A 6,835-nucleotide genomic window follows, 5' to 3' on the forward strand; every position below is an offset into this window, starting at 1 on the left:
GATCTTTCAGTTGATCTCAGTCTTTTGGAAGGAGCTAAGAATGGGGATATAGCAAAATTCAGTTGAATCAACGTTGAAATATGGTTTGGCAGAAATGTTGAAACAACGTTGAAGCCTAACATTGATCCGATGTTGAAAGTGTCCCCTCTACTTTGTGTTGAATCAACATTGGATTTTCAACCATACTGACATTGAATCAATGGTGTTTCAACCATCACCTAAATGGGAATCTGCATTTAATTTTCAGTTGATTTTATGTTGAAATAATGTTACTGAATCAATATTGGTTTCAACCATATTGACATTGAATCAATGGTGATTCAACCATCATCTAAATGGTAATCTACATGTAAATTTCAGTTGATTTTAGGTTGAAATAATGTTACCGAATCAATATGGTTCAACCATTATCTAAAAGCTACAAAAATGCTTAACAAAAATGTTAATATATGAATCACTGAACAAAATAACAGAAGAGGGTTTGTTTTTACATTCAGGTTTATTTAATTAATGTCTACACAAAACAAGTTCAACTTCATCATCATGTACTCATAATTAAGCATTTATCAGCATTGAAATTCCTTGTGCTGAAGTGTCCATCACTTCAAAATGGGTAGAGGGGGGTACTGGTAACCATACCTGAAAATTTGAAGAGTTTTGGAGTTACGGTTTAGGCTGCAGTATGACTTTTACAGAATTTTGGCCAAAAATGAACGGTACAGAAACAATACCGTACCGTACAAAAAAAAAAAATACTATATAAAAATAGGATGGAGAGATGAGGAGGAAGAGGGTAAAACAAAATCCAAAAAACTAAGTGCCATTATGTGGGGAATTCCAAGGACGGTTCAGCATCCTGATGACTTGCAGGTAAAAACTATCCCTGTATCTGCTGGTACGGGTCCTTATGCTCTTGTATCGTCTGCCAGAAGGCAGGAGGGAGAGAAGACAGTGGCTGGGATGACTGGGGTCAGAGACTATACGCTTGGCCTTTCTTCTGCAGTGCTGGCTGTAGAGGTCCTGGATGGATGGTAACTCAGTCCTTGTAATGCGCTGTGCTGATCTGACAACTCTTTGTAGCGATTTTCGATCCTGGGCAGTGCTGTTACCATACCATATTGTTATGCCACCAGTCAGAATGCTCTCTATTGTACAGCGGTAAAAGTTGGTCAATATTTTGTAGTCCATGCCAAATTTCCTCAGACCGCGCAGAAGGAAGAGCCGCTGTCTAGCTGTCTTTGTGACCACACCAATATGGTGTGTCCAGCTCAGATCCTCACTGAGGTTTATACCAAGGAATCTGAAGCTTTTGACTCTCTCCACAGCTGCACCCCCGAAGTGAATGGGTGCAGAAACTTGATATTTAAATGATAAAAACAAAAGGCTGCAGCCAGGTCTCCATGTGAAGATGACACTGTGGGTGAGAAGCAGAGACAACACTCATCAGCACTCACGATGGAACTTTTTGCAGAGCAATCAGTACAACAAAACAAAACAACAATACCAGTATTTTCTTTATAGAATAGTGTTGTAGCCTAACTGTAGTGAGTAAGTAGTGAGTCCCAAGTCCCAAAGGGAAAATGCAACAATGAACATCTTTAGTATCCTTTTTGCACTTATAATCTATGGTCAACAACCATAAGAAAGGTCATACTAAGAGTAGAGAACATAATATTGGCCTAGCCTAATAATTATGTGTATGTGTTTAATTATTGACATGCTAAATTGACCTGATCCCAAACAGCTGTCTCAAAGTTATTGAGAAAATGTCATATATATTCTGTTAATGAAATGGTAACATTTTACAATAACAAATGATCATATTATGTCTGTTACAGAGTGTACATGTGTTAACTGGGAATGTCACTGTTTGCAGGTTTTCAATTGGCAATTTAACATGCATCCATTTCCTACTGTGCCTTCTATTTTTGCCAATCATAATGATGACGATCAGCCCTTATTATCATCTAAGAGAACTTGTTTTGGACAGCAGAAGACAGAGGCTACAGTGGATCCAGACATGCAGCGCACATAATTTAAGGCTACATTTCCACATACAACAACTGTCAACAATCAGGGACAACTGATTGACAGTCACACAGTAAAAACCTGCCCTTAGCCTGCGCCCCATCTCGATCGATACATCTACATGAAAGTTCTGAATATACAAGGATACAAGGAAGTTTATTGTCACATGCATATAGTTACTGGAAGTAAGAAATGCAGTGAAATTATGTCTGGTGTCAGCCTATTTGTGCATTTATGGGGGGGGGGGGGGGCACCAACAAGGAGCACCCAAGAGCAACAGGGGCAAGGAAAAACTCCCTTACCATGGAAGAAACCTTGGGCAGATCCACGGCTCAAGGGGCTAACCCAACTGCCAGGGGTCTTGGTGTGTGTGTTGGGGGGATGACAGGGGAGATGGGATAGTGTGCTGTGTATGTGGGGAGAGGGCAGTGTGCAATATGTGTGTTGGAGAAGCTTCCTCATGAGACAATGTGCTGTGTATTGGGGGTAGGGCTTTGACTCAGAACTTCGTTATTCGAATATAATTCGATTATTTTTCAAATTAAAGATATTCGAACGCATTTTAGGGATCTCTTAATATTCAAACCTCTAGCCTATGGAGATCATTTCTATAAATGTATTCAGATTCAGATTTTAAGTTTTTTTTTCACGCCTGGTGAAGTAAAATCACGAGCTCATTAGCAAGGCTATTATTGGTCATCTGGGCTCCTGTAGGTGACGTTAGCATCTGGCTGGTTCGCGCTTAGTGAGCTCACACATAGACATAATAGACACTTTTATTTTAAACTTAACCTTCCTCTGATTTTAATCACCTCAGTTATCAATCAAAGCAAACAGGGAAAAGAAAGAGCAACACAATCATGAAAAACACTCAAATAAATAAATGTGCAGATAAGTCTGAATTAAAAGCAGCACTGGTTGAAGCCTGGAAATATTGTAAACAAAGTAACGTTAGCTTAATTTGCTAGTGTATCATAGTCTGGTTAGACTGTTCAGTTTCCCTACGTGTGTTTAAGTTTCAAATGAATACTTTTTCTCCTTGGGACAGGCCCGTTTGAGTCTTGGAAAATACTTTTCCATTTGCATCGGGATTGAGATGATTAGAACTTAGCAGTCAATTTGAATGCAACAGTTTTAAACAAATTCGTGCAGCCTGCTAATGATGCTAACCGGATTTAATAGCAATTTAGCCAGTCATCTTGCACGATTAATGTTTGGATTACATGTTGTGCATGCTGAAGAGGGATAGAGTTTGACATACTACAATGCAAGATATATTTAGCCTATTTATTTATGGACAACGTAAGGCAGGAGGTGTGTGTTGCTTTTAATTATGAATGTTCTATCGAACATATTTTTTATTGATATCGATTACATGTCTATTGCGATACATATCGCTATCGTTTTATCGCCCAGCCCTATCTCAATAACAATTTTAACAATTTTAACCTTTCGTGCACATAGTCTATTGACATTGACTGATACACTGCCCTCTGGTGGACAGAACATATAGAACTTAAGTTTGATACCAATATCGGTCTTACTGGAGACATTTAATGGTTAAAATATTATTAATACATATTCGAATATATTCAAATTTTAATATTAATAAACAAACGAACTTCAAATATGATTTTTGGGCCAAAGTCAAAGCCCTAATTGGGGGGGGGGGGCAGTGTACTGCAAGTATGGTGAAGGGACTTACTATTGCAAGCAAGAGTACTGTATGTATGATGTATGTGAGTGATGACAGTGAAGATGTGTGTGTGGGCGGGAGGGAAGTGGAGCAGTGACCGTGTGTGTGTGTATGATACAACAGATATTGCACTTCTCACAATGACACACATTAAATAGATTGATTTGCTTTGTTTGTTCTCATCTCTTTTGGAAAAAAAAAGAAAGAGAGTGAATGGCATATGCTATAGGGTCATTCCACGTCAATTCAACCAGGGCCCGCGCACTTAGGTCTCAAGAAATTCTGAAACAATTACATGGGCAAAATGCACCATGGTTGTAAGGCAAGTGCGTGTAAAGCCTTATGTGGGCCTCACTGTGAAGTGCAATATCTGCTGTAGTTTGCCTGCTATATTCAGAACTTTCATGAAGCTGTATGGATGGAGAAGGTGTGGAACTTTTTCAATGTAAGTGTGACTGTCAATCAGTTGTCCCTAACGGTGACAGCTGTTTTCAGCCAACACATCTAATCTCTGTGTAAAACATAATATGATCATTTGTTTTGGGAAAATACACTATGTCACAATTCAATTTCATTAACAGAATGTTTACAAAATTCGAATAACTTTGAGACAGCTGTTCAGGATCAGGCAGGTTGTTGACCATGGGTTATAATATGCAGCTATATGTACAACAACAGACACATGGTACATTTTCCAACTTTGGGACTCAAGCAGTGACACAGCCTGTTATTAACTAATAGGCCTTCACATAAAAGAAAATAGACTTGGCCTCGACATGAAATTCATTAGCTAGATAATATTGCTATTGTTTATGCTATGTGACTGCTTATTTCATGCACACAGCCATTCAAAGCGAACAAGACATAGCCTACATTAGAAACAGAGAGGTCAAGTCCAAATTATGTTATCATGTTACTTATCTCACAAAAAATGCAGGTGCTGTAGCCAGTATACAAACCTGTGTATTAACTGTAAAAAATGTGATTCAGCTCGTCTTGGATCCTGAAAAGGAGAAGAGAAAAAAACAATGTGCTGCAAATACCCCCTGTAAACAGCTGTTGCAATAAAAACAGTTTCTGTCAAGTAGGGAAAGTGACATTTTGAGGCCTTGATAAAGCACAAAGCGTTCTAGAAGTATGTTAGGCCATATTGGCAGCCAGCTGTGGATTTGAATAGAGCAGCCATAGACTGTATGAGAGCAGTACCATAACTCGGGTTTACAACTTTGTCAGTATCAAGAAAAATATCACTGGACCCACACTGTTTAGACCCATTAACACAGCGTACGAGGACCTTAATTTCTCAGAATAAAATGTCTTAAATCTGCAGTAATTTGATTTGCATAGAACATATTAAAACTATAATGTCTGGTTTGTCATGTTTAATTTCAAACATACCCCCCAACCCAAACTTCTCCAAAGTTGTTTTTGTGTGTGTGTGTGTGTGGGGCATTTAACATTATCACAATTAATAGAGTGTGATAGCCACCAGGAAGTTTGTAGTTTTCAGCGTCCTCATGATATTATAGAAGAATATTGTGTAATAAAAATCATTTTTTTCTTAATTTATGCTATTTAGCCTATGATTATTTGTTATCCTGCAATCAAAAGCCACAACAAATTGGTGTTGTCTTGCAATGAAATTAATTACTACTACATCTTAAATTCTATCACACAAAATGGAAGTTTTTGCATATAGCTGTTGCCCCAATACTGTTCCTCCAGAAGAAGACCTCCAGGAAACGCAATGTATCATAAAAAACGAACTTGTTTTTTTCAGGGCAGGTGGACATAGGTCAACTTTGCACAGAAAAATAAGGTTTTTACCATCATAGTTATGCGAGACAATGCGTAAAATTCCGTAGATAATCATAATCATCTGATATTTCTCGTCTGCTACGTCTCTCCTTTCACTATCATATGCCATTTTCGAGAATGCTGCTTAGGCCTGTCAAACTCGATTCCTTTTAAGGATCCGGGTTATTCTGAGTCACTCACTAAACTGATCCGGGTTGAGCGAGTCACTTGAGTCACTTGAGTCAGTATTGCTAAATCGCAAAAGAAATTCAGTCCCACGTTCAAGCAGTGCCGTTAGGGGTACTTCATTTAGTTAAAGTGCCTTCTCATGTTGGATGTGGATCCTCCATGATTTGAAACCAGGTTTTGCAGCACTTGCATTTAGCCTTTAGAGTTTTGCTCTCCTGGTCAAAGTGCATCCACACATTGTTCATCTTTTTTGGTGCTCATGTTCAGAAACTTTGATCTTATTGACAGAGAGGGTAGCCTATATTATAATAATTAATTATTTGTTGTTGTTTTGTTAACAATAGAAAAGTTTGCCTAGGTCTAATGCTACTCTGCTACAATGTTTATTACCACTACTACTAATAGTAGGCTACTAGGAATCTATTCTAATAAGTATTATAGGCTGCTAATACTAGGCAACTAATATTACTATTAATCATGGCTATACTGTTAGGTAGCCTAATATAATATCATATAATATAATATATTATAATATAATATAATATCATATAAAATAGCCTAATATAATAGCATCAAAACCTCCACCCACTCACGGGAAAGAAAGCAGTTTGAGCCAGACTGTTTATTTAATGTCTTAACCTAGCCTAAGCAATTGACTTTCAATGTAGACATAGATAGCCTACAGGAACGTAGAAATGCCCTGCAGTGAATAAATTATTATTATTGTTATTATTGGGGGCCAAGCAGCGAAGCTGCGAAGGCACCCATTGTGTTTCTTAGTTTTCTTATTGGGGGCCAAGCAGCGAAGCTGCGAGGCAACCCTTAGTGTTTCTATGAATTCTTATTGGGGGCCAAGCAGCGAAGCTGCGAAGGCACCCATTGTGTTTCTAGCTTTTCCTATTATTATTACACATCTTTCCTCTGCCATTGAAGTCTATGGCAGCCCATAGAACCGTCTGGTGAAAAGTTGTGAAATTTGGCACACTAATTAGGCTGCATCCCAGAATTAATTTCACCAAGTTTCGAGTCCGCACCACGAGCGCTCTAGCGCCACCAACAGGCCAAATGTGGACATGCGTTCATGCATGTAACTTCTGACCCGTTGGCCCGATTTTGAAAAATGAG

The sequence above is a fragment of the Alosa alosa genome, chromosome 5 (assembly GCF_017589495.1).
Source record: "Alosa alosa isolate M-15738 ecotype Scorff River chromosome 5, AALO_Geno_1.1, whole genome shotgun sequence".
In the NCBI taxonomy this organism is placed as follows: Eukaryota; Metazoa; Chordata; class Actinopteri; order Clupeiformes; family Clupeidae; genus Alosa; species Alosa alosa.